At 46.6% G+C, this 27,287-nt stretch overlaps 1 protein-coding gene across 1 annotated transcript in view; it reads left to right on the forward strand.

The window, feature by feature from the left end:
• C10H8orf48 (chromosome 10 C8orf48 homolog) overlaps positions 1 to 24,803 on the forward strand; it is a 92,288-nt gene extending 67,485 nt beyond the window's left edge. Inside the window, exons 23-36 of the mRNA XM_072043162.1 lie at positions 559 to 661; positions 1,745 to 1,969; positions 2,243 to 2,816; positions 5,924 to 7,091; positions 7,987 to 8,184; positions 8,654 to 8,742; positions 9,685 to 9,840; positions 13,328 to 15,909; positions 16,041 to 16,245; positions 18,663 to 18,763; positions 19,557 to 19,961; positions 20,040 to 20,135; positions 22,122 to 22,243; positions 24,383 to 24,803. The gene's annotated coding sequence lies outside the window, so the exon portion shown is untranslated. The remainder of the gene's footprint in view (positions 1 to 558; positions 662 to 1,744; positions 1,970 to 2,242; positions 2,817 to 5,923; positions 7,092 to 7,986; positions 8,185 to 8,653; positions 8,743 to 9,684; positions 9,841 to 13,327; positions 15,910 to 16,040; positions 16,246 to 18,662; positions 18,764 to 19,556; positions 19,962 to 20,039; positions 20,136 to 22,121; positions 22,244 to 24,382) is intronic.
• The last annotated feature ends 2,484 nt before the right edge of the window (positions 24,804 to 27,287 follow it).

Below are 27,287 nucleotides of genomic sequence, written 5' to 3' on the forward strand. Positions count from 1 at the left end.
TAGCTCAGACAAGTGGTTGTATCAAGGCTATAGTTTATGCTCGGTGTTAGAGCTAGGTGAAAATATTCAAATGACTTTCCATTGGCTGGAAAAAACCTGTTGCATCCATTTACCCTGGGGGTGGATGATGGACATATACCGTAAGTGAAATGTAAAATCCTGGAGGGGGGGAACACCAATGTCCATGCACTGCAGTAGTGTCCTACCATCTCCTGCAGTCCTTGGCTGAAGTACGCTGTTTAATTTAATATTTCTCTTTCTTATAGAATGGGTAAGGGAAACGATTTCACATCCTTCACAATTAGGCATTTAAATAGCTCAGGAGAGTTTGACAGTACTGAACTAATCACAGGGTCTGGCTCTGGTCCTTAGCCAAACCATCCCCAAAGCGAGCTGCGGGCTCGCATGGCGTGCGTTTCTGTGCTCTCACTGTCATCCGTGTTTATTTGTTTAGAGCCGAGCCTGGGCTCACCTGGTGCCACTGATTTCTGTAGGATCAAGCTCAGCTCTGACTGTCTGGCTGCAGGGATTTTTTTTTTTCTTGTTCATTTTTTCTAGGGAGGGCTGATAAAAAGCAATTCAGAGGAGCCCGGTCGGTGCGGAGACACAATATGCCAGTGCTGGCTGTAAGCAGCGATGAGACGACCTCAGCAGTCCCGCGGTATGATCATACTCATCCAAATACAGAGATGAGACAATCTTGTTAAATAATTGAAGTGGTATTAAGTTCAGGCCCTCGCATTCAGTGCTTTTCAACTCTCCTGCCACTTATTTCATTGCTCTTTGCAGAGAAATTACACTTTTCTAGTTTTCGCATTTGTTCTGCTCCATGCCACCGGCTCCCAGCAGCTTCTGCAGACCTCCCGACCTCCCCGTTTCAGCCCGTAATATCATGGCTTGTTTCCATGGAGACCTGAGCAAAGTGATAAATAAACATGGCTGGGAATAGCACGCTTTCACCTTCCGTAACCAGGAGAAAAACAGGGAGGGGGATCGTTGCCTGCAGAGCTCCCCATGCCAGCCTGGCACGATGACATGCGACCAGGCTGCCTTGGCGTGCCCTCAGCATCCCCAGGGGGTGCACGAGCAAGCCCTGCCCCACACCTTGTTCTCCATCACACCATCCCAGCACGCTGGGAGCATTTTCTGCCCTTGCTCTAGCACCTCGGTGCAGTAGGGGTGGTGTTTATTTGGGGGCACACTGATCTGCACTGCTGCGGAGTGTTAGTTAGCAACATATGCCTGGATAAAATATACATACATTTTTTAATATATATATTTCCCAGTCAAAGTGCATGTTGTAGAGCTTAGGGATATGGTTTAGTGGGGACTGTTAGTGTTAGGTTAGAGGTTGGACTCGATGATCTTGAGGTCTCTTCCAACCTAGAAATTCTGTGATTCTGTGATTACGGGGGTGAAAATCCTGGCGTGCTTTTCTTTGACAGAGCTGCGGCCTGGGAGCCAGAAAAATTGGGTTTGGATCCAGTTGTATCGCTGAGCTGCTGTGTGATCGTGAAAGGTCATTTCTTACTCCTCTCCTGTGCTTTATTTATGAGTTGATAACGCTTTTGGAGCAAGAAATTCCTTTCTGGGGATAGTTTATGTGCTGTCTGTCCCAGGGATGACCTCATCATGGTTGAAGTTTCTAGGTGAACTGTAATTTAAAAACAAACAAACCAACCAGCAATGCTGCTCGGGGCCAGTGCTGCGTTTCGTGATCCCACACACTGGCATCTGGTTGCAGGTCCTGTGGGGATTGTCAGGGACTGCTAATGAACATGGGCTTGTGAAGCTGCCCCGTTAATTAAAGTGGAAAACTGGTCTCCGAGTACACCGTGTGGTTCCAGCCAGAATTTCCTTCTGGTTCTCTGCTTCGAGAGAAGCTGTTCTCACAAGGAGTGACTTTTCCTTTTGGAAGATCCAATTTAATCTGACCTCATGATGACTATTTTCTCGTGCGATATAGCAGGTGGGTTTTGTCGGACTGAACTCATTTAAAGTTGTGGTGTGCTCGGTCCAAAAATTCTAACCCCAAGTCCCCTTTGCCTCTGATGAAATTAAAAGCTGAACTCAGACCTGAGTGCTGAGGAGGTTCATCTTAAAGCAAATAAATAAAGTAAAATGTGTGGCTTCCAAAGTGGGAGCAGAAATTTTAAACCTCATCAGCTCTGAACTGGAACCCGTTGGTGCTCCCTTTACCATCAGCTCCTTTCTGTCTTGTCACACTTCTTAATTACTGCAGATATCACATTTGTCTACGAAGAGGCAGTCTTTTCCAGGCCTTGTTGTTACTCGTTACTTGAATCACTTGCTCTTTATCTTGTTTGATTCTGCTGGGACGCCCAGGGAATTTTCCAAGGCTGTGAGCACAGGATTGTGAAGAAATCATTGTCTGGCATTGATGCTTCAGCTGAAGATGCTCTCTCTCCTGTCTCTTGCGATTTGCCAATAAACCAGCCAGACACTTTGTTGCTAGCAGCCTTATACTGCTGAAAATTGTTTTTCAGGTGAGATGGTAAATTATGGGCTCTTGCTTCCTGTAGACATAGCAGTTTGATAGATCTAGTCGTGGCGTCTGATGTAGTTAAACAGAAAGTCCCCAGTGTTTTCCTTCCCTTACTTAAAAAAAACATAAACAGTCGTTTTGTGTTGCTTATCCCAGAGCGGCTGCATTTCATTGGAGTTTCTGCGTGCAATATAGGTGGAGGAAAAAAGACTGACATGGCAGGAAATGCCTCGTGTTCCAAAGCCAAGAAGAATATGCTTGCCTTTGATGTGCCAGGCATTGTGCCACGCTGGAGTCTAGACAGCAGGAGGTACTGCAGGGTTTTATGTACGTGCCTGTATACGCCAGTATAGTTCTGAGACTTGTGCTGGCAGTGGGACACAGGTCTGAAGGGATGCTGAGCGGAACTGTTCCTCCGATGGGTCTTCAGCCCTTGAAGGTTTGTCCTACGGCACTGCCTTTTGCATTACAGCCCCCCCCCAGTTTTGCTTTAGCAGCTTACTGCAAGTGAATAAATACTTGTTGTCTCTCTCCTGCTCCCTCCAGCTCCTTCCTTTAACGTTTGTTGGCTTTGTCTTTAGGATTCCTCTTAATTGTAAGTTCTGAAGCGTGCTTTTGATTAACCATCACCTACCAATGCCATTAGAAAACAAACAAACAGAATTGTCCTTGAACTCTTCTCTGCCCTTTTTCTACTCCAGTGGGGCTGAATACCCAATTATAGAGAAACACGGAAAATTAAAGTGCGTCAGGAACGGCGTGTCCTTTCTAGAATCCTGTTTGACAGTCTGATTATCCTCGAGAAGAAAGGACCATCCTGGTACAGTCCCAGAGGAGAAGAATTAACAACCATGGAAGCAATGAAAGAAGATTCACGCTGATGTGAAGAAGACAAATGTGTGTGTAGTTCAAGTTCATCTTGGCAGAGTCATGCTGCAAATGCCAATCTGACAATTTTAATGCTGGCAGGAAAAGAAATGTAGGAGGGGGCTGGGTAAGTGATGGCTCGTCCCAGCTCAGCCTGAGCTCCAGCAGGGAGGCTGCACTCACTAACAACCCCCCTAGCTCGGGGTGGCCCTGCTGCAGCACACATCGAGGTGACAGAGGGCACCAACCAAGAGGCGAGCGAGGTGATCATGTATCTGGGGCCGTTGCTGCTCCCTGGTGTGAGAGGTGTGAGCTGAGAGGTTTTTGTCTTGGGCAACGAGGTGAATCTGCAGGGGGAAGGCACAGGAACCTGATTGTGCTTTAACTCGCTAGCACAGGTACCGCAGGAGGGTGGCTGCAGAGGCGTGGAGCTCAGTGCAGACCACCCCATCCCCTTAAGGAGGGAGGCGGATGCGTTATCATCCCCACTGAGTGGGATTTCAGAAGGGATTACGGCCTATGGTGCCAGTGTTTCATCTCTCAAACAAAAAAAGCAGAGCATTGCACTTCTTCCTAGCTGGTCCCAAACAAGATGATGTAGGAATTTTGCTTTCTGCGTGGGGAAGGCGGGCTCCAGCCGTCTCGGCTGTTAAGCACGAGGCAGTGTGATGCTGCTCAGGAGCTGGGAGCCACGCTGGGGTCTCTTGCTGTCTGAGAGGCAGCAAGACGTGGTCAGAAGAGCCCCAGGTAGTGCCAGATCCAGCAGTGTGGAAGGTGTGTTTTACACAGAGTAAAATGGGGAAGAGCTTTGCAAGGATGCTGTGAAGCCAGCACACACCTGACTGTGCAGAGGGGCAAAGGCATGGAGAGGAGAAAATGAATTTCATTGTGCCCAGGTCCTGGAGAGTGAGCAGGGTACGGCACAGTGTTGTCTGTTCTTTCCCACGTAGCTGAGACCTTTTCCAGCTGTGAGTGGCAGCTAGCACAAGGCAGATGGTGAAGGGTGAGCTGGGAGCGTGCAAGGAACCCCTCTTGGAGGAGAAATGCTGCCGGTAATTATTTCTGTAGGTTTGTGTAACTGGTGCACCACTTACCAAGTGGAAGGGGGCTAAAATTTGAGCAAAAGGTGGGGTAGGAAATCCGTTAAGTAAAGCTGGGTGCTTCCCTGGGGGCATGGCTACCTGCTGGAAACCCAGGTGCTTTTATAAAGTTCCCAGCCCCATGGGATGAGAGGGAAGCGTGGACCAAGTAGTTTGGCAGGGGTGACTTCACTTGGGGTTATTTTTCTGCAGAAAGCATCCGTCAGGGCACTTAGGAGCAAAACCACTTTGAATAAAACCAAGCAAGCACCTGCTGGCTGGAAAGCACTGAGAACACTCGTGTGTGTTTGGGGGAAGCTCTGCCCCTCTCGGTGTGTTGGTCCCAGACTAACAGAAAGGTGGTTTGCATCAGAGAGGTGGGGGAGGAATATCCCAAAAAGGAGACTGGTGAGAAGCAGCAGGCCAGGCTGGTATCTGTTGTCCCATCTAAATTCCAGCAGTGGAAATCGCTGGTTATTTGAAATCAGCCGGCACGTTTTACTCCAGAGGCGGTGAGTTTTTATAAGTGTGCGCACAGAATAACAGGATTTGGTTTCCACGAGCAAAATCGTCACTTGTCTCTGAAACTTGGCACAGGATTTTAGACGCCGAGGAAAACATCACTTCTCCTCTGTGTTACAGAATCACAGCCGGCCCTTCCCAGCGTAACTTTCTGAAGCTGAAAAACGTTCCCTTCTCCTCCCCTTTCATTTTGCCACGAACACATAAGCATCCGTACAGCCACCTTCTCTCTGCTTGGCACAAAATACCAATGAGCTGGAAGGGTTGCCCTGGTGGGAAGCCGTTTTTGCAGACGTTTATAATCTCTTTGGTTTGTTTTGGGAACCAAACCCGCTTCCTTAAGTTTTGCAATTTACTCTAAGCTGTTTTTCTTGCCCTGTCATGGGCTGTACATTTTTTTTTTCTTCTGCTTTATGCAATTTGCATGCAAGTTACTTATGCAAAGCTCCCTTTCCAATCGAGCTGGCAAAGAATCTATCATCACAGCGACTCGATTTTTCACAGATCGTGGACATTAAAAGGAAACCTGTGGAAATACAGCACCTCTGTTAGGCCAGCTCTGCCTCGAAGGACATTATCAAGTCTAATAAATATGATTAATTTTCCTCTTTCTCAAAAGCTTCTTGTCTTGCAGCCGCTGATCTGTTCTAATTTCTCATGTGTCTCCTTAGCACAGGTTTGTCTGTATTGATTTTCCTCTGCAGATCATTTTAGCTCTCACACGCTTTCAACTCATCTTGCATTCCTGACACAGTTTGTTGCCTCTGGATGTGTTGCAGGACAGAGCAAGCTGGTGAGCCTCTGAAGCCAGTTTGTTTTGTTCTGCTTTTGCATTTGAACTTCCCAGGTTTCCTCTTCTTGTGAGCCTGGCAGGCAAGGGCAGCTCCTGGCTGAGGTATTTTGTAAACTTCTTGCTGATTTCTTCACATAACGGAGCATTTGTGTGCAGGTCATTCCTTGGATCCGCAGCTGGGCTGGGTTGGAGATGACAGCTGAAGACCTGTCCGTAGAGAAAGTGGATTTGAATCATCTGCTCCACTCTTAAGGATAAATCTCACATCTCGCCTGGGACAGAACAGATCTCATCACTCAGCCTCTGTGGAAAACTTTGCTGACATATTATGGCATGTTAATTTTCAGTACCATCAACAGAGCTGCAGGAAATATGCTGATCTCCACCACTGTGTTATACTTGGTGTGGGAGATTGGGCTTTGAGTTGGGGTCTCCTGTTACTGCTTAGTGTGCAGGACATCAAAAGTGTGCAGAACCAGAAGCAGGCAGCCCCTGTGAGAGCTGTTCAGGAGTGTGGGACAGAGGGAACCTGCCTGCCTCCTGCTCCTGGGGGATGCCTCCTGCTCCTGGGGGATGCCTCCTGCAGTTCTGCTCGAAGGAATTAAGAGTTGTTCCTCTGCACTCGCTAACTTTTACCCTCCCTGCCGAAAAAATTGTTAAGGTGATAATTCATTTGCAAGATGCTTGGAGTGCTGCAGATTTAGAAGTATTCATTTATGCTAGGATCATGTTGTTAAACCACTGGAATGTCTGAAGTTACAGCCTGAGATTGTCAAAGGTGGCTGCAAGGAACAGTAGGTCAATAAAATATCCTTACAGGCGGTGACTCCGGATCTCCTGTCGCTAGGGCTCACCTCCCTGGCAAGGTGCTGATGCTCGCAAGCAGAGCTTAGTGCACTTGAGATGACAGCGGCAGAGAAAACTCCTGGGGTAGGCGATGGCACACTGAATGGAGCGAGAGCCCTTTCCTGTTCGATTGTTCAGGCTCTCGGTGTGGCACAGGGAAGGACGGCAGCTGCAGAATGTTTTCCTCTCCGTCCCAGGCTGGTGTTTCTGTGCACAATGCGCACAGTCCTTGAACTTGGCCTAGCGACGTCCCCAAGCTTCTGAGAAGTGTTTGCAAATGAGGCAGAGAAGGAGTAGAGGAGTGTTTGCATTGTACCAGCCGTTATTGCTATCAGCCAGCATTCAGAAAAAGCCTGGAGAACATCCCAGGGCACTGCTGAGGTTAACTGGCTGCTCGAAGATGTTGCTTTGCAGAAAAGAGTGTTTTTTTCTGGCCCGAAATCAGGAGTTACACATCACCTGTCTGTGTGACCCCCAGGTGAGCACTGTTCTCTTGAAGGAGGATTTTCTAAGGTGGCTGACACGGCAAAGGCTGATCTTTACAGCCGGTCTCTGTAGGATTGAACTGTTTAAGACACCTTAAAGTGGGCCAGCAAGGTGTTAGGGGAGATTCTGCACTCAGCCCCCCAGCAGTAACCGGTGTGCTTGGCACCGGGCAGGTTTGAGATCTTTTCTGTCACTGTAGAGTGACAGAGTAGTCGCAGGTAGCCATGGTTATGTCAAAATATTAAATATCTGATTATGTTCAGGCAGAGCTCAGAACTGTAGCTGACAAAAAATAAAGCCCAAATAATATCATGCTGTAAATTGAATGCCATTGCTGCAGAACCATCTGACTTCTATCCCAGGGCGTGATGCACCAGGATATTTAGCCCCGTGCTGGACACATGGAGATATGTTTGTGGCAGCTCTTTGTTACCTCTGGGTCTCAAAGCAGGAGGATGAGGTCCAGCTTAAGTACAAGGGGAAGAGTTGAGGGAATCCGAAGATACCAGTCTGAATCGTTCCCGCTGGTAGTTTCGGGGATGGTCTGCAGTATCCAAGAATGACTTTCAGAGCAGGGGCTGCAGAGAACAATGGGTCAAGCAAAGTGAGCAGGCTGGTGGAGCTGTGCCTGTGTGCGTGCATTCATCTGTGTGTAAGCAAAGACCACGTAGGTGAGGCTGTCCTCATTCCTGTAGGAGAACCTAAGAATGTCTTTGAGCTGCAGGATTTGCTTAGTTCCCAGCTCTTCAAGTGACCACACCAATTCTGCTCACAGCGATCTCAGTACAAAACTCTTCTGTGGGAGAGTTGCCAGCTTTGGGACAATTGTGCTCCTTTGGGAGTAGGTGAGTACCCCGTGTTTTCAGTAGTGCTTGCTTTTCTTACAGGTGGAAGGTCACTCTGCATACTCCATACACTTCAGCACTGTCTGTGCAAACAGTTGAGGACTCAGGAGGGATTTGTTCCATCTGAATGGCTCTGGGACCTTTCGCATCTCGGGAGCTTCCTCTGACAACAGCAGCAGGACTGAACCCAAGGCTTCCAGCACAGGGGGATGGAGTACCTAAGCTAACACAAACCCAGAGGTTGGTGGCGTTACTTTCCTGGGGACAAATGTCTCCTCAAAAATATCTGTATCTGACAGACAATGCCTCGATGCCTTTTTTTTTTTTTTTTTTTTAATCAAAACAAGACAACCTGTAGTAGAAGAAAGCTTGTCAAAATTATTAACGTGCCTCTCAATGCCGTGTCCCACATGCTACCAAATGTAACTGCATGAAGCTACACGTCTCATCACCAGTTGTCTGCTTTTAAAGATGTTTAAGACTCCAATTATGCAAGCAATTTATACTGCTGCTGAGGGATTAATGGGCACTGTCACAAAGCCAGGCGTGTGCTGGTGTTGATAGCTGTGCTGCTTGGCAGTAGGCTGGTTGAGCCGAGGGAATGCTTCACCCAGGGGAGCAGAAAGGATGCAAAGAGGATGGTTTCTGTTTGTTTGTGTGCTCACCCCTGTTCATTTGGCCTGCTTTTTCTTGTGTAATATACGAGTAGAAAGATAGCAGCCCCAGCAGAAATCCTACTGTTGAGCCCGCAGCTCAAGGATACGGATCAGGAAGCCAGCAGACTGCCGGGGATTTAGGGTGGGTATTGAGATTTTTGGTAGTACTTCAAACTGAACCGACCCATCAGTGCTCAGTAACTCTGATCCACATGAAATAGCAAGTTACAGTGTGCATCAAAAAGCCTCTGTCTGCACTGCTGCTCAGTGCTCCTTCCCCCTTAACTGTCAGCCTCTGTGGAGTGCTGAAGCAGCTCGCCTAAGGCTACGGATATAATCTGCTGCAGGTTGTAATTAGGAGAATTAGCCTGCTGGTCATTCTTTTGGTCTCTCTTGACTTGTTATTTCTGACAAAGAGCCCATCTGAGGTTGCTCTTCAGAAAATTCAGGTCAAGCTTTTCAACTTAGAGAAATCTCAGAAACTTAGTGTCTAGTCCCAGATTTGGTGTTAAATCCACCTCTTCTCCAGCTGACACCAGGAAGACACCCCACACTGTGACTGTTCAAGGACTGAAACCCAGTGGAGGATCTGATAAAGAAGGGATTCTATCACCGTAAATATTGTTTTAAATTCTACGCTGAGTATTTTGCATTTGTACGTAGTGAAGCCTGTTACATAGCGAGACATGTAACTTCTTTAGCTTAGCATTTTCAGGCCTGTCACATCGTAGATATTCATGGAAAGTCAGTCTCTCTACTGCATTTCAAGAAAAGGGAATGTTTATTTTCAAAGGTGGAAAGGCAAGCTGTCATTCACAGAAATCTTCCGTAAGTTTCTAGCAAAACAAGAAAACACTATGTATGGATCTTTTTTTGTGTGTGTGTGATTTTCCCCCTCGTTTCTTTTTGGAAGAGTTGAAGCTGCTGCTAGGTGTATCGTTTCTTGTTATTCTACCTTCCAACTTTGAGTAATATTCCCTGTGTAGACACCTGATGAGTCACTTTCTTCTTTGGACTGTTTTAAGGGGATGCAGTGTGCTTCCAGACTTGACTTCTCTAAACTCTGTCTTCTTTCCTTTTCAAGGTTCCTGAAGCTGAAAACATTTCTGCTTTCTGCATGCTGATGCGTACAACATGGCAAGTCTGCCTGTTCGTGCAGAGCAGGTGACACAGAGTGAGGCAGGAAGAACAGATAAAGGATGTAAAACACTCCTTACACACTTCACTACTACGAGAAAAGGTATCCAAAGGGGAAGATTCAAGTCTAGAGGGTGGCAAAGAGAGGGAAAATATATTTAAAAACAACTGAAGCCGATTTGACCCACAGCATATTTACTTATTGCTGAACATAGGGAGAGTGAAATAGAGTGAAAATAGAAGACTGGATTTCCACAAAGGACTTTTTCTCCATAGGAAGACCATTTTCTGATCTGTTCAGCATCCCGAGTGCAGGGCTGTCAAGCCAAGCACGGATGCTTACGAGGGCAGGCGGACCAATTCTGGCACGGACTTTCAGACCCAGGCACTCATGCCTCTGTGTCTGGTAGGCACAGAAATCTTGCTTTCTGCACAGGTTTTATGACAGGGCTTTGCTTTGTATGGCTGGAGAGCGCCGTTTGGAAACGGAGTGCACCCCGGGGGATCTTGTGCTGCCGAACCATTGGAGACGATTTGGTAGCATGCCAGCCCCCAGAATAACGAGACGGAAAATGAGCTCTGACAGGTCAGATGTAATTCTGCAGGGCCTACCGTGCCAGCTACCAGCCTCCGTCCTGGCGTGCGGGGGAGCTGCAGCTGCAGCAGCTTGTGCAGGGAGAAATGCTGCACTACATGGGATGGAAGCAGCAGCCCCCTTGAGCACTGGGGCTGCTTCGGGGCTGGATCCGGGAGGACTTGTTCCCATGAGGCAGGGAGTGATGCTGTGAGCCCTACTGCAAGCTCAGTGGCTTGGGGAAATCCCATCCTAGCTTCAGTTCCTGAATCCTGCCATGTAGATACATTTGGTTTTCAACATGCGAGACCTTTGGTCCTGGAATAAACTGCGTAGGGCAAAAAGGGGCTGAAAGGAAAGTGCTGCGCTCTTGGGTGGCTCAGGAGGTGAACATCCAAACACAGGAGCGGGTGGTGGAAGCACATAGCCCACTGAGTGCTTGGACAGAGGATTACAGGACGGCTTCTGTTGTAAACCTGGATAAGGTGTGTTGGCAGAGCCGTGTTTTGACAGGAGCTCTCCATATTCAAGCTAATAAATGAGAGTTGGAAGGAAATGTTTCTGCCTGTAAACTACCGTGACAGACCTTGTGTAATGAGAAATATCTGTCAGCTTTTTCATGTACTCCAGATTTATTCACTTGAACGCTAAGTTTGCTAGTAAATTCTTAACAAGCCTACTCCAGTGGAAAACAGCCCTAATTACTGCGAGCGTTTTTCTCACTCTGGATTTAAGAAAATGAGGGAGAAGGAAAGATTTATTTACTCATTCCTCCTTCCTCCCCAGCTCGCTTCCAAAATGGGGAAGAATTTGAATGTGTGGCCTGAATTTAGTTTGGTTGTAGGCAAAGCCAGGCGTGGTGTCTGTGTCCTGAGGTCACGAGAGGAAACGCTGGTTTATGGGTCCGGTGTGACGGTGTGCACAGAGACTGATGCTTTCTGCAAAGAGCAGGGAAAGTAGGGCTTGAGAAATCCTTTCGTTCCCTTTGCTGCAGGGTTCTGCCTGCATGCAGGAAGAAATGAAAGGCTGGAGCTGGTGCTGTGCAGGAGTGCTTGCTGACTGCCCCGGGTGTGACTGTGCTCTGAGGGAGAGCAGGGGCCAGCGGGTGGTTTTGTTGGGCTGCCTTGTTGGGGAAATGAAGGATGGGAGAAAGAAAACCTGCTGCTGCACTTCCACGGCGCTGCTGTAGCCCGTAGTCCAAGTGCTGGTGTATGAAGACCCAGGTAAAGGATTAGGAGCCTTCTTTTTAATGGCTTCTACCCCAGTCAGCCTTCTGACAACCAGCTTGAACTTGAGTTTCATGAGACACTTCCCAAGGTAAATTTGGTTTAAAATGGGCTGAGTGATTTGTGGTGGTGGCTGTGAGTACATCTTTTACTGTACATCTCTTTTAAAAGTGCTGTGGAGACAGATTTGGTTCGTCTTCACTGTTCCTGGAATTGCCTGATTATCCACACCAGCTTCTGGCCTCAACATGATTTGGATATATCCTTCTCTCAGCAGGATCTTTTACTTCTACATTGATTAATCAACTCTTTTAAGTCGTTTAATAGTCTGTTAGAGACCAGGTAAAGCATTTGTGTGGAGACCAAAGGTTAATCTTGCATCAAAATTCGTAGCAGAGGAAAGGGACCTTTCGTTGCTCCCTCTGTTATAAACCACGAAACCTCTTCTGCTGCCCCTGGGAAAATACCAGGCTCACAAGAACTCCTCCTTTTCGTGCCACCAGATTCAAACCACTCAGGGGAAATGGATGCACTGAGGTATTTTTCCTCTTTAAATTTTGCATAATGTTTTAGGGAAAAAAAAACAATGCTGCAGATCATCTTGAAATTAGTCTTTCAGCCCTTGTGTTATTCGTAATGTGAGTGAAATAAGGGCCAGGTAATGAGCCCGAATAGCTACTGGGACATCTGAGGTCCCAACCATCTTTCAAGAGCAGATAAAGACAGCAACAAAACGTTAATATGGACTTCACCTTTAAAAGCAGATCTTAGAAAATTACTTCTAAAATGTAAAACTCTCTTCTGTCTACCCTTCTTGGCAGCTGTAAGCATCCTTTGCAGCCTATTCTAAAGTCTAGTTATGGTTTTCTGCTCAAGGAAACTTTGTTTTCCATGTAGTCATAAAGAGATTTTTCTGGCTTTTTAAAGCTGTTTTCCTCTAAGAAGATAAATTCAGTTATCTATCCATCTTCCCTCGGAAGGTGTAATTGTGTTTTACATTAAAAAAAAAAAAAAAAAGGCAACAAAAAGGAGCCTTGCAGTGCCCTGTGAAAAAGAGCTGATGCTTATCTTGGAGATTGAGAATGAGATATAGAAGTAATACAAGTCGAAGTGATTTACCAGAACTAATGAAGAAATTCAGTGATGGAGCTGAGATTTGAATCTTAATCTGCTTCCTTCCCTGTACCTCCCTCTAAATTCAGGTCAGCTCTTGCTGGGCCAAAACTAGGATCATTGAAAGCAGTGGAAAGCCATCCAGGAACTTGAGATGGAGCAAATATTTTCCCTCAATATGTCTGAAACAGTGATATTGAAGTTTAGAGTGTTCCCTTTGCTCTGTTTGCAGTGCAGGCCGTTGCCAGTTGCCACGCTGTGTCTGTGTTTCTCCGCGGTGTTTGTCCTAACCCAATTTTCATCACAGGTCTGGGGCTGTGTTGAGTAAAAAAGACACAGGAAAACCAAGTCTCGGAAGCAGGAGGAAAAAAAAAAAGATATTTTCTACAGGCTGTAGAGCAAAGCTCATCCTCTTGGTGACGATATAAATGTTGGATGTACAAGTAAGAAAGCAAAGGGGGAAAAATCAGAGCCCAGCTCCCTCTAGTTTTGACACCTCCTTGGAAAGTCTGTAATATACATATTTCACATCAGGCTTTCTTCAAAACTTCCCTTAATATTTCATTTGTCTTATCTTATACTTTCTACAGGTTAACAGGTGGTAGTTATGGATTCAGATACCATGAAAATCATTTAATAATTATGTTGCGTAAACTTCTTTTTTTTTTCATTGATAGGTACTTCATGATGACCCGTGACTCTTTGTGGACCTGGGGCTTGGCATTGCCAACAGAGAAACTACAGCACAATTCAACAGCAAGGTACGAGGCAGAAATGCACTGTACAAGACTTCTCTAGACAGATTTGGGCAAAGTGTGACCCTGCATGAAGAGAGAAAAGAAGGAAGGTGGCAGAAAATGGAGGAAAAAAAATCCTACAGAACAGCAGAAAGAGACATTTGGGGGAAACAGCAGATTTACAGAGGTAATAGAGGAGGGGCAGGGATGGGAGAAGGAAAAGCAGATGCCAAGTGTGAAAGCAAGTAAAATTTGGGGTATGATAAAAAGCCAGAAAGGGCTGAGAGAGCTATGTTGGTAACAGGAGGAAGGAGTTAATAGCACTCAGTGCAAGACTTGTTCTGCTTCTGGCCACTCACATGTCCCTCATAGCAATGCCACTGCTGTGTCCATGTCAGTCATCAAAATACACAGAGAAAGCTCCAGGACAGCCTCCAGTGATTTAGTCTGTTTCTCTGTGTTTTTGCTTCTGGCTCTGAATCCTCCAGGGGGACCAGAGGGCAGCAAAGGGCTTAAGTTTTTTTGTTTGTTTGTTTGGTTTTTTTTTTTTTTTTGCTTTGTTTTGTTTAGTTTAGTTTAGTTTTATTTTTTTTTAAACTTTCTCTTCACTGAAATACATAGTCTGTTCTGGCATTAGTCTGAAGTAGAAGTCTCATTTAGTAGAAGAAACTTTGCATTTAATCCACAGGCCTATTAGGGAAACAGCACAGCAGGAAACTAGTTAGACTGTTGAGTAGAAAATAGACTTGCTAATAAACCTCTCATTCTTGTTGCAATCCCAGGATGCTAAACATTTTTTGTTTTAATAAACAGAAGTTGGTGATTTTTGGATAACACCTTTTTTTTTTTTCCCCCATAAATTAATACCTTGCAGGTTGGTTCAAAGGCAAGAAAATTGGGTATTTCAGAGAGAATTGTACATTTCTTATAGATACATCTCATCCTTTGGCTTGACACATATAATCACAAAGAAAACAAAGGCTTAGCTTTTTTGTACGTGTATCTTTGTTGTCTGGCATGTCTTCATATGGCATAAATAAAAGGAGGACAAGACCCTGGAGACTCTGTTGCACTCACGGCTTTGTCCTTTCATCTTACCAGACCTTGTTTTAGCATATGTCTAGAGCCAAATTTCAGTTTGCTCTTTATGCCTGTTGCTTTTTGGAGACCTGTTTCTATGAGCGTGTCTCAGCGACTGGTGCGTTTTCCATGGGACCTGAGAAACGCCAGCTGGGTGAGTACCTGCTTCACAGCTGTTGCAGTAGGAAAATTGCATGGAGCTCTGTGAGATGCAACATCAAGGCAAGGAGCTACAATAAGGAGGAAGATTCTTCACGGATGTTCGAAGGTAAAGGTAACACTGCTTGGCTGAAAAGAGCTGCTGGAATGACCGTGCTGCAGGTGCAGACATAATAGATTGGGAGCCATCGTCACCAAATACGTTGGAGTTGGTAACTGTCTCCAGATTGTTTCTTACTGTACCATGGTTTTTATTTCATTTTAACATGAAAGCCTGTTTCTGTGTTGTAGTTAGGGTTTGGGAATCACACCAAAGAACGTCCGGTGGTTATGTTTCATTTTAAGTAGGAAGAAGGAGCATGTGAGCTCACATCAGTGTAAGAGAAATGGATCTATTTGTGGAGTGGCAAAATAGTTACAGACACATCATAATAACAAATTACAATAACCTTACCAGTCCGCAGGCATATGGGGCAAGAGTACCTCCAGTCAGGCTGTCGTATGTGTTGAAGCCATATGTAGAAATTGTTTGTGTTCCCTTAAATTGCATCTTACAACAATTCATCGGTTTCTTTTGATACTAATCAGTATTCTTTATTAGCTTTAGTAATAACAATTTGAATTCTAATAGTAATCACTGTCTCTTATGGTTCTCACATGAACCATTATGGATTTTTTCTTAATTTTGTGCCATAAACTGGATGCTTCAGAAATATGTTATCAAAGGATGTCCTGCTTTCTTTATAAGAGACCTTATTATTAGCTAATTAAAAATCAAATCCAGCATAAGGACAGAGACCTTGCATGCTTTTATAGCATTCTAAAGGGTAAGTCTTGGTTTTGCTGGAATTATTATTGTTATTTTTTTGCTTCATAATTCTAAAATTAATTTAACGTTTTTCTTTTCCATTCACAGAATTAAAAGAGGGATAGCACTGGCAAAAAAAAAAAAAAAGCCTTTTTTTCTGGCAAGAAGATGAATTTTACTGACCAGTCTTGCATGTTTGTATAAACAGTGGGGCTACATGCAGGTCTGCAGCATTCTGCAGGCAGCTTTGGCTGTAGGAAGATAACAGCAAGAGCTGCAGCGGGCTGTAGAAAGAGCCTCGGCTCATCCTTTCTGCAGTCTCTGAGTAGCCACCTGCTTTTTAAGGACTCTTGTAAAGAACAGTTATGGAGGTTCTTGTCTAAAGAGAGAGCTTTCAGCTGTGGGTGTGTTGACACAGATCACGTTCTTGCACATCTCTTTTCCTGTTCTTAGAAGTGTGGATGTTCTCTCCGAGGTAAGTTGTCAGTTGTCATTGCTCCGGAGGCTTCAGCAGAGCTATGACAATTAATCTGCCTGAGAGCCTGCTCTGCTCTCCCTGCTGCAGCCTGTTTCTGAAGCCCACTCAGCTTTCTACCTCTTGTTCAGCTTTCAGCCCATGGAAGTACAGGGCTCTCGTCTCCTGAATCACCAGGATTCAAACAACTTCACTGAGTGCTGGAATTGTCTCAAGTAGGAATTTCCTCTCCAGCCTGGATGGAGTTCATTGCCACCAGGGAGGGATCCAGAGCATCGAAGGGAGGCACCGTCCTTTCCCCTTTGGCTATAGAGGGATCCTGAGTGGCATCAGAGGGTAATTTTGGTGTTCTTGTAGTGTTGTTATCCAATTTGAGATGGGCCGTGTGCCTGCGAGTGGTCTTTGTCTGGACCTTGTGTGCCTGGCACGGGGCTACAACACCAGGAATCCCCATCAGAACAAGAGCCAGAGGTAACTGATATTAAAGTACTTCCAAAACGAGGGGTGAGTAGAATTCTGAATCCTCTGTGAGACTTAACTACCGCTACTGCATCAAGTGCAAACCTGGGTAAGTCTTTAGATGGCATCTCATCCCCAAATTATTAGGAGTTTTTAAGCTTCTTGAGGCCCTGGTAAAGTAGGGGTCTCACCCTGTCTTTTACAGACTATTTTTTTGATAGCTTCAAATGTTTTCTGAGGTGGCTTATTTTTCCTTAGGGGGAAAAAAATGGATGAAGTTTTTTCACATCTCATACAAGTGAAGAGTCTGCAACTTCTTTCTTCTTCATTTTCGTCCAGTTTATCTATTTGAGTTGCAACTTGATTCATTTTCTCAGGATTAGGGCTTATTTAAGGTTCTCTTCTTGCCCTTGCCCTCTTTCCACTAAAACCAGCAGATTTTCAGGGGAACAGCAATGAGGCCACTGAATTTATAACTCTTTTCAGAAGCCTTATATATTCAGTGAGGGTGTTTACAGTTACTTTCATTGCCAATATGATTTGCTCGATCTTTCATATCCCTTTCTTTCCAGGAAGCTATAGCTATGCAGTATGCACCTTCCCAGTATAAGCTGTGATACAAAGAAATCAGCTGGCTTCTCTGCAATGCCTTTGTTTGGCTTAGATGCTCTCTGTGGTTTTGGTTGCCTGTGGAGTGAATCCCTCCTTGGGCTCTGGGATTGCCCTGACCCTGGTGCCGCACATTGCGCTTGAACTTACAAACCTCATTAGGTTCGTTTGGGCCCACTTCTCAAGCTTCTCCACGTCCCTTTGGACCAGGCTCAACCATCTGTAGTTCCCTGGGTCCTCCTTTCTACCCTTTTTAAAGATGGGAGTGATGTTTTCCTTTTTCCAGACGGGAAGAGGCTTGGCAGCTCCATCAGCCAGCTCCCTCAGGTCCTAAGCTAACCAGTGTCACTAAGAACAAATTTAACGTATAGGGGAGAACATCGGTGTTTTAGAGAGCCAAAGCACTCAGTGTAGGTGCTGGGGTGAAAGAGTTTAATCTTCATTAGCAGTGTTGGTAGGATTGTATTCAGCTGACAAACAGAGGGGTTTGATATGCCTAGACAACATTTTTATCACTGCAGTGGAGGTTGCCAGGATTAGCATTATTTTGATTGCCATTCGATGGCTAGAGAGCATGTTGGGAGGCAGCCAAACTCCCCAAAGCATAAGGGAGCCCTGCTCTTCTTTTGGTTTTGGAAGCAAAACCAGGTACAGGACGGATTTTATTTTCTAAAGTAAATAAACTTCAGAGTGAATTTAGTTAATTGCCATCCAACCAAATAACCGATCAGATCAAGGTAATTTCTGGGTCACTGGCAAGGTCTGTGCAAGGAATTTAAAAGAAATGCTAATACTTTGTGGTCAAGAACTCAAAAATTAGGAGAGAGTGGAATTACCATTTCTCAGAAAGGCTGATTTGTTGAATATGTATAATGGAGTACATCAATGCCAGCTTAAGCCAACAGCAGGTTTTAGTCTCTTGCAGTCCTGGTTGGCCACAGCTAGGGTCAGGAATAACTGGCATAGATAAAGCACCCTTAGCCTAAAAGTAGAAATGGCCCAAACGCTCCTGTTTTACAAGGTTTCAGGATCCACTGTCTGCATCGTACTCTGGAAAGCTTCTTTTGCACTAAGCTTACCTTACCTTGAGTTTGTTCTTCACTACAGTGCAAGGTTAAAACTGGTCCAGCCAAACCTAGCTCTTGTGTACCGGAGCTAAGATAATGTGCCATGAAATAGCCTTGGTTAAAGTGGGCCAGGCTCGAGTCTGTTCTGGTTGACATAGGTTGAAAGGGAATTAAAAGATTAAAATTCTCCCTTATTAACGTGGAAATCGTGAACTGAACAAGGCAATGCCAGACCAGTACCTGAGAAGCCAAGGAGTGAGGCAGACTGTAAATACAAAGGGAAGGTAAATCGATGTATTAGGATATGATCAAAACCAAACAAGTGGCTTACCAAATGATTGCCTGTTGGCTGAGCTGCAGTAAGTCTGCGTGCACCCCAGCAGTGAGATGAAATCCATTTTGCACATGAAATTGGCTGCGAATGAATATGCACTTAGTGACATGAGGGAGGCAGCAGACAGGTGGCAATTTGCAGTAATATATTCATTTTCAACGGCGTGCCTGTACTTTAAGATGATGAATGACTATAAAATGCAAATTAACCACTGTTAACTAGGAAAAAGAGTCAGGATGCTGATTTTTTTTTTTTTCTTACTGATTTCTTTTTTTCTTCCTTAGGTTTGATGTGGGTCAGGCTCAGCTGATGCAGACTCATGTTTTACTGTTTAGCAGCAAAGACAGTGCAAAAAGAAGCAGAAGTGCTCCTCAGCACACTTCAGGTACGTGCCATTATTAAGGCCACCGGTGATACGTGGTGATCTTTCCTTGTCAAGAATCCCCAAAGACGGGCTGTTCTTCTGGAGACCTTGGCTGGGCCTTGCGTGCCCGGCAGAATAAGCAGCAAGGAGCACGGCGAGGTTTGTCACCGGGCTCGCTGCTGTCCTTTGTGCAGATCCATTTAACGTCGGACTCGGCTCTACTCTTTTGCCACTGGAACACTGTTAGCAAGTCAAGTCCCGGTGTGTGCTTAGGGTTATTTTGCACCCCTGCCCTGTGTAGTTATTAATTTAAGGACAACATTACAGGAGGTGGCAGCTGTTGGTTTTAATGTAGATACAGTGCTGATTTCTCTCACGGAGTCTTTGTCCCCCTGTTAGGAGGGAGCAGAAAGAATATTGTACTGGAACCATCCCATGATATTTTTACTACATCCTACTCATCTATTTTTTTTTTCCAGACAGAGGGTGATATATCTTAATTATCATTTGGCAAATCATCATTATTCTTCTGGTTTATCATTTCATACGATTGTGAAGCTATTTGCAGCCTTCCCTTTCACTTGCTTCTGCCTATATATATATTTTAGGGCTGCCTGAAAGGGTTAAGAGCAGATGCAGGCATATCCTGTGGGGAAAAACATAGCATACATCCCAGACTCTTCTTTTTTCTTTCCTCTCAGACACAGTAACGCACAGTTTTACCATTATTATCTTGGCATTGTGGACAAATAGAATGATAACATGCAAGGAGAGACAAAATAAACATGCTCCAAAACCGCTTTTCTCTAACTAGGTTACTTAACATGGCCTTGGCAGATGACAGTTGTGTGAGAGGAAGGTATAAGATACACATGGCATCAGAGTTCAGCAAAAGCAAGCATGCGTTTCAGCACGCCCAGAGTGCTCACCTGGGAACCTGCATCCCATTATGCTTCACGCAGTCCTCTGGACAACCCAATTTGAAGTTGTATTACATTCCTCAGCTCCTCATTTGTGCCTCATTCCGTGATAATTTTCATCCCCCTGTGAAACAATTTGAGGTTTTGCTTTCCTGGAGAACAACGCCAACAGACTGGGGATGTTTATCACTGTTCATACACGTGAAATGAATCCTCATGTTAGGACAGAGCACAAGAACTCCCAGATTAGAGGTCCTAGTGCAAGGTGGCCATGGGGTCAAGCTACAGCACAGTCACTGGTAAGTGCGTAAAGCAGTGAGGTATGAAAGTCTGTTCTCACTGGGTTAAATCTTAACTCTATGCTTCCCTTGCTGCAGTTCCTTTTGGCCAGGCCTCCGAGTCCCGCTGGAAATTGCAAACCTTTGGAGTTCACCCCTGTTGATGGAGGAGTTTTAGAAGAAGGCAGAAGGCTGGTAAGGAAAATCCTTTGCTCCTTAATCCTTTACTCTGTGGTATTAGGATGCAGGAGAGAACTTGAAGCTACAGCACAAGGTAGAGGTCTACTGTACCTATTACAAGGGGCAGCAGCACTGTCATGATAAGAGGAGGCACTGCTTCTCATGCCCCTTCCTCTCCTGACTTGTTTTTTCCCTCTCTAACCCTCTTGGAAAATGCTAAAAGGAGACGGGTGCATTCATTTTGCTGTTGTGTGTCCAATAGCACACCCTCATTCACCGTTAGCCCGCTTTCAAGCTCTGAGGAGTTAAAGGTAAAACTGAAGCAGTGGCCATCAGGTCCGTGCTGTGTGACCAGGAAGGAAGAAAGAGAGGTGCACTTCCTAGAAATGACATGGCTGGTTTATTCTGTTATTTTCTTGAGACACTTTGCTAGCCAGCTAGCAAGGGTTGGACAAGTCCAACTGAGTCTTAGAATTAACAATATGAAAGCGATGTAAATGCTAATTCTCCGTCAGAGCCTACCAGCCAGATTTTGCTCTCTGCTTCATTAGAGAAAAATATGTAGGAAATTCAGTGTGATCAGCAGACTCATTCTAGATTTGCACTCATGTAATAGGATTTGGTCCAAAGAGACTAAAAAGAACTGATGTATCACTTTTATTGAGTTGCACATAGCTGTCTCGCTCTGTTCAGGAGAATATTTTAACCAGACCCCATGTAATATTGCCTGTACTCTGTGACTAATTTCTACAGCAATATTAATTTAATACTACAGCAATTTATTGACTAAGAAAGAACTAAATTGCTTGGCAGAATAATGGAAAAAAACATAGCCAGAGAGTTAAGGATGGCAGTCTTCACTGAGCACAAGAGTACTAACTATAACACAGTGAAACCAAGTTCCTTCAAGAACAATAAATACAGAACTTAATGCATCACCAGCAGGTATGAACTGCTTCATCTCCTTAAGACGTCGTGCCTTGGTCTGCTTGGAAGCCAGACTCCATCTTGCCTGACATAAAAGTTGTTTTCAGAGCCTCAAGCCATTAGCTCGTAAATAACACAGAAAATAACGCTATTGTAGTGCTTCTGCTAATTCCATCTCCGTATCATCGCCGCGCTAAGGCAGGAAAAATATCAAAAGATGCAAATCCTTAAAATCAAGAGGGAGGGTGTTTGTGTGGTTTTGCTATTGTTGTGATTTCTTTAAATATTATGGATGATGGTAAACTCGTATTAAGTGGAACCTGGCTTCAGTTCTTCTCTTCTCCCACAAGGCTTACAATTATTGAAATACAGAGGCTATAATGCAATTTATTTAAATCTGTTCTGATGAATGTGGAGTGAAATATTAAAAATGACTCAGCCCTGCTGAGTTTTTTGAGGATCCTTTCAGAAACATTTTGGAGTGTCTGAATGAATCCAGGAAGATTAAGCATCAGAAACACACCGCTTAAATAATGAGCTTGTAATTGCAGCTTTTATGTACTAGGAAGAGGCATTTTGGTCGTTTGCTCTCCTTAGCCGAGATGGAAACTGCCTTCCCTTAATTCACTTTTATTCTACTGTGGAAGATAATTTACACAGAGCACTGAGGCTCCAGTGGCTTAAATAGCGAGGCTGTAACAAGAAACTGGATCAAACAAAAATTTCATTATTCGTGAGAACAATTCTGATTTTCGACTCCTAATTTGCAAAGTGGAGACCGAGAGCAAAAATCAGTGGTGGTGCAAGCAGATGTAAGTCCATCGGTCTGAGAGGGCAAAAGAAAATTATCCCAGTGTAATCTCAGCAGAACAGAACTCATTTTGCACTGCTTGTTTCTTGGAACCCCAGCCCTCCCTCCCTACCCCCCAATAAAAGCACTCCCATCTAAATCTGCAAGTCCAGTCCCAAATAGCAACACATCTGCCTTGAATCCCGCCTGCTTTTTTGGAGTCTGTGCCTGACCTGGGATGCTTCTTGTATAACGTTTTAATCCAGATGTTTTTCCTCTTCCAGCTCCGCCGTGTGAACGAGATGAAGCTGTTGTAGGGGGAAAGGTCCAGCTGGCACGGGGGGGCTCTGTGCGAACCCCCCTGCTGGTGCTGGCAGCGGGGTGAAATTCTCCACTTTGTCTGAAGGTAAGAAATAACTCAAAAGGCGAGTGGTGAGAAATGTGTTACTGTGATCCTTCCCAAACCTGGAGACGCGAATGCCGCTTTGATTAGGAGATGGTGAGCTAATTTCTCACGCAGCTTGGCAAGATAAATTTGGTTCCAGTCCTGCCTCCTAATACCCTTCTGTAGCTCTGGCCCGGAGCAGCTCCTCAGTCATACATCTAGCTGAAAATCACCCAGCACAGCTCAGTCTCCATCAGAAGCTGAAAACTTGTTTGGATGTAGATGAAAATAGTGTTTCATCTGCGGGCTCCAGTCTGGCATGCCTGTGACTGGAATCCAGAAGAAGGTTTCTCGGAGCCACGGATGTTTGCCTGGCTGTTGGAGGGGACAAACAGCTGCCCGCTCATTTACCTGACCATGAAAATGCATTTCCCAGGTGAAAAGCGTCAAATGGTTTTCTTAGGGTGACAGGAAATTTTAAAAGGATTGTCAGGCTGGGACAGGCGGACTTGAAATGGTGCTGGAGTGGTGTTCAGCTTAGTTTTTCCTTTAAAAAATTTAAAATAAAATGTAAAGACTGAACCAACTTTGCAGTTTGGGACACTGCAACTCTGCTAATGAACAGGGCAGGTTCACCGACAGCTTCAGGAAATCAAACCTTCTCCCATGATCTCTTCTCAGAGAAATCTAATGGTGTTGAGGAGTCAGGAAGTGACTTTTAAGCTGTTCGACTGGCTCAGTCCTTGACATCCCCAAAGCTAATACCAGGAGCCAGCTGCAGGCTTGTCTCACGCTGACATGTGAGCACTGCTGCAAGAAATACCTGCTCGTTTCCTATTGCCCAAGGAAACATTTGGTTCTCCTGAAGCGCTGTGAGAGCTGACAGGCAAGGCTTTGATTTTGGTTTTTATTTTTAAACATAACTTGCAGTCCCCTCAGCCCTAGCTGCCTTTCCGTTACAATACAGATCAGCCTTCCTCTCACTTCTGGAGCGCAGAGATCATGTTTATTCTTCCCTCCTTTTGGCAGCACAGTGCAGATATAATGCAGCGCTCCCCCTAACGAACCTCGAGTCAAGCACGGAGCAAGATTCGTGCAGTGCTCACAGTGAGGAGAGGGGTAGCTTCAGCTACACCTTTTCTTCCAGGCTTTACTGGTTTTGAGGCACTGGCAGATGATGGTGGTGGGGGGAAAACGGCTCCTTTCTTAGTCACAGGGCACTCTGGAGATGTTGAGTCTTCCTCTCTGCTCAGGAATGAGAGCACGAGTTCGGCAGGCAGCTGGGCTTGGCAATGCCAAGCCTTTGAGTATGTCCTTTGCTCCCAGTGGAGATGTGACACTGCTACACGGCCCGTGATGGCCTGCAGGCGAGGTGTACCTCTGCTAGGGCAGAGATCTCTTCAGCAGGTTGCAGCAGGGCCCCTGTTTGGAAAGCTGACAGCAGGTGAAAGTAGCTGCCACTTCCCATCTTGGAAGCTCTTATTTCCTGCAGCATCGCCTGGGTCATAGGTAGGGTGTGTTGTTCTAAGCCCAGGGTCACGCTGCAGTGTAAATAGGTTTCTGTCTCTGTCTTAATTAAATAACAAGTCAAGCACAGGCAGATAAGGAGCCGTCGCATCGCTGGGCTGACAGCTTTGGAAAGGAGATGCGGGGGATTTGTTTTACCTGGCCAGCCTTCCTTCTCCTTGAACAGACGTACCTGTTTGCTTTGCATCCAGACACACTCACGTGCATTGGCTGCTACGGGGTCTGGCTGGTGCAAGAAGATCTGCAGCCGGGCTGGAAAGCAGTCCAGACCGTGCTCAGAGCCTGAACAGTTTGGGTTTGGGAGGATTTAACTTAGAGGCAGGGTTCTGACCCAGCTTTAATAACAAGGCACATGTAGCTGGCAGAGTGAGTTGTGAGAGTGCCGATGCCATATGCTAAAACCCGTACCAAACAGGGCTGCTGACAGTGAAAAACCTTATTTTTCCTAAGACCAGACTTTCCTACAAGTGCTGAAAGATCGGTGGGAATTTCACACAAAGACTATGAACTTCTGACTTTAGCCAACTTACAAAGGATTTGAGGGCTGTGGCAGCTCCATCAGGAGTCCTTTGCCATCGGCTCTCTCCTCCTCACATGCAAATACCTTAAACTCGTTTCTCTCTCTGCTCTCAGCTACAGGATTTTGGCACGGGGAAAGGGCACCTGCTGCTGCTGAAGAACTTGGTGCTTCGCAGATGAAACCCAAGCATGTTGAATCCCACCTGGAGCCTGGCTGGCAGCGAATGCAGGGCCCAGAGTGGAAACGTGATGTTTTCTCAGAGAGACACTTGACTTAGTAAGTGGGATCTTGCGCTCTTTTTGTACGGGATCTCATGCTGCCTTTTGCTCCCCGTGAGTTTCAAGAGGGGGTTTTCAGGTGTCAGCATTATATTGCATTGCAGGAGAGTTTTTGCTACGTGGCCTCCATCCTGCTGTCCCACCCCAGCGGCCTTTCTTGAACAGAAGTCTGGGCTGGTGCCCTGCGTGCAGAGTGGTGTGTATATTCCGTAATTACCATCAAGTTTTTTAGTAAAGATGTGCCTGCTCTTCCCAACTTTCAGGTGGCTCATTGCATTTGTGCTTGTTTTCTCATAACGAGCTGTCTACAAAAGCTCTAGTTCAAATTCCTTTCCAGATCTCTAACACCCTGAGCTTAGCGAGAGAAGCCAAACTGCCAGTGGATGCAATTAGCTTAAATTTCACCTGAAACCGAAATCTTACCCTGTGGCACGGAGGAATCCCTGGCGGTTCATGCCTGGGAAGCAGAGATCAAGGTGCTTGGTAGCTTGGGTGCTCTCAGGTTTTATCTCCCCTGGCAGAGGGCACCTGTCCCCTGTCAGGCCGGACAGAAAGACACATCCTGAACGACCGGGGCTTTCCTTGGAGTCTGCTCCTCCACGTGTTTGTGTGGAGGCAGCGATTGTGTAAAGGAATGGGAGATGGGGCAGCGTTATTTCTGTTGTGGGCTCAGCCTCTGTGTGTGCTGTGCTTGTTCACAACCAACCAATCTGCACAGAAATGGCACGGCTTTGGTTAATAACGCTTGGCAAACAGCACGGCCTGGGCATCAGCATCGTGGTCTGATCTCCAGGCAACAGCTTCTCCTCTGCCTCACGCTGCTGCCGTCTCCAAAGTGGGTTTCTTTGCTGCACCACACCGCCAGGAGGTGATGAGGGATAAAGGACATCAATAAGAGCCCAAGCAGGCTGTGAAGACAGCGTGCTGCTTGGGAAGAGGGTGCTGCTGTACCTTCACTAATAAATCAGGATCATTATCCCACCGGGGGAGGGAAAGAGAACCCAGAGCACCAGCATCTGGCGTGAATTATGTCTCGGAGCCGGCTGGGGCTCTCCGTCTTCCTGAAGCACTTGCTCCAGCTACGCCGTGTAGCCTGCCAGCAGCCATTCATCCCAGCGCTCCGGCCGGAGAGCTGATGCTGGGCCGAGGCAAATATTTATTGTCTGACTTTTTTCTTTCCTTTTTTTTTTCCCTCTTCTTTTTTAGTACATGCTGAGAGCCCAGAAACGCTCGGAGGGCTTTCTGCAGGGGCTATGAGTGTCAGTGGGAGGAAATGTAAAGGCCAGGGAAGCTTTCTCTTTTTAGGAGTTTGATCACCCTGTTGGGCTCCGAATCGATGTGTGTGTAGAGAGAGTGACAGCTGCTGAGCACAGGGATGGCACTGCAGCAGCGTGTCTGTCCTCAGAGCCCATTCCTCACACCGTGCCTCTCCTTCGGCCAAGCAGCTGAAACAGGAATGGGGCCACGCTGGTAGCGACGCTCCTGAATTCATTAGTTTCTGATTTCCTCCACACTTGTTAAGACACAAATGCCCTGAATGCTCTTCTGCGAGTAATCCCGATTCACGCAGCTAATCCTATTTGTGTTTTTTTTTTCCTTTGATGGGAGGAACTGAAGGGGCTTTTCAGATTGAAAGCTTGCGAGCACGAAGCTGCCTTCGTGTGCTGGGAGTGCGATGCTGTGAGCGTGGCCACAGGGCAGCTTCAGACGGTGCCTCCTGCCCTAACACAGCGCGGCAGAGACCCCGGGCAGACATTTCCTCAGTGTTGGTGCCTGACTCGCCCGGGGTCACCATGGCACAACGGTAGCAATTACACAAGTAAGAACTGGTGCTGTGCGGCCCGTGAAGCATTTTGGGGTTGTCTGGCTGTCTTTGTTCCTCAGGAAGGAAGGTGGAGCTTCAACCCCAACAAGCATCAGGGAACCAAGCTATGGGGCTGGCTGCCACCACCGGATCAGTGCAAGGGCTGGGAGCCTCAGGGGCGACCTCAGCGCTCTTTATAAGTAATTAAAGGAGGTTATAGTGAGGTGGGGGTTGGTCTGTTCTCTCATGTGCCTGGTGACAGGATGAGGGGGAATGGGCTGAAGTGGCACCAGGGGAGTTTTAGGTTGGGTATTAGGAAGAACTTCTTTACTGAGAGGTTGTGAGGCATTGGGATGGGCTGCCCAGGGAAGTGGTGGAGTCACCATCCCTGGAGGGCTTTAAAAGACGTTTAGATGTTGAACTCGGGTACAGTTTATTGTGGGGCCGGTCAGTGTCAGGGCAGGGGCTGTGGCGCTCATTGGGGTTTGGCAGCGCCATGGCGCCCCGCCGCCACACGGGGGCGCCCAGCGCCTCCCGCCGCTGCCACTGCGCATGCGCGCTGCCCGACCCTGTGGGCGCACTCCTTGGCGCACCGCCGGGCAAGGCGCCGGGGCGGTGACGCGCCCGCACTGCGCCGCGCATGCGCCCTGCGTCCTGCCCGGAGCAGGGCACGGCGCGTGCTCAGCGCCCCGCGGCGGAGGGGGCTGTGCGCATGCGTGCTGCCTCATGCCACAGAGCGGGCGACGCACGGTGGCGGCGCATGCGCATTGCGTGCGTGTGTGTAGTGGGGAGCAGTGCGCATGCGCACAGCGCCTCAGGCCCCCCTAAAAGCCTGCGCGGGGCCGGGGGCTGGGCCGGGCCCCTCAGGGCGCTGCCGGGGCCGGGTGGTGGAGGCGGGGGCGGCTGCGGGGCCCCAGGGCCTTTATGGGCCGCGCT

This window comes from Anas platyrhynchos, chromosome 10, assembly GCF_047663525.1.
Source record: "Anas platyrhynchos isolate ZD024472 breed Pekin duck chromosome 10, IASCAAS_PekinDuck_T2T, whole genome shotgun sequence".
NCBI classification, from domain to species: Eukaryota; Metazoa; Chordata; class Aves; order Anseriformes; family Anatidae; genus Anas; species Anas platyrhynchos.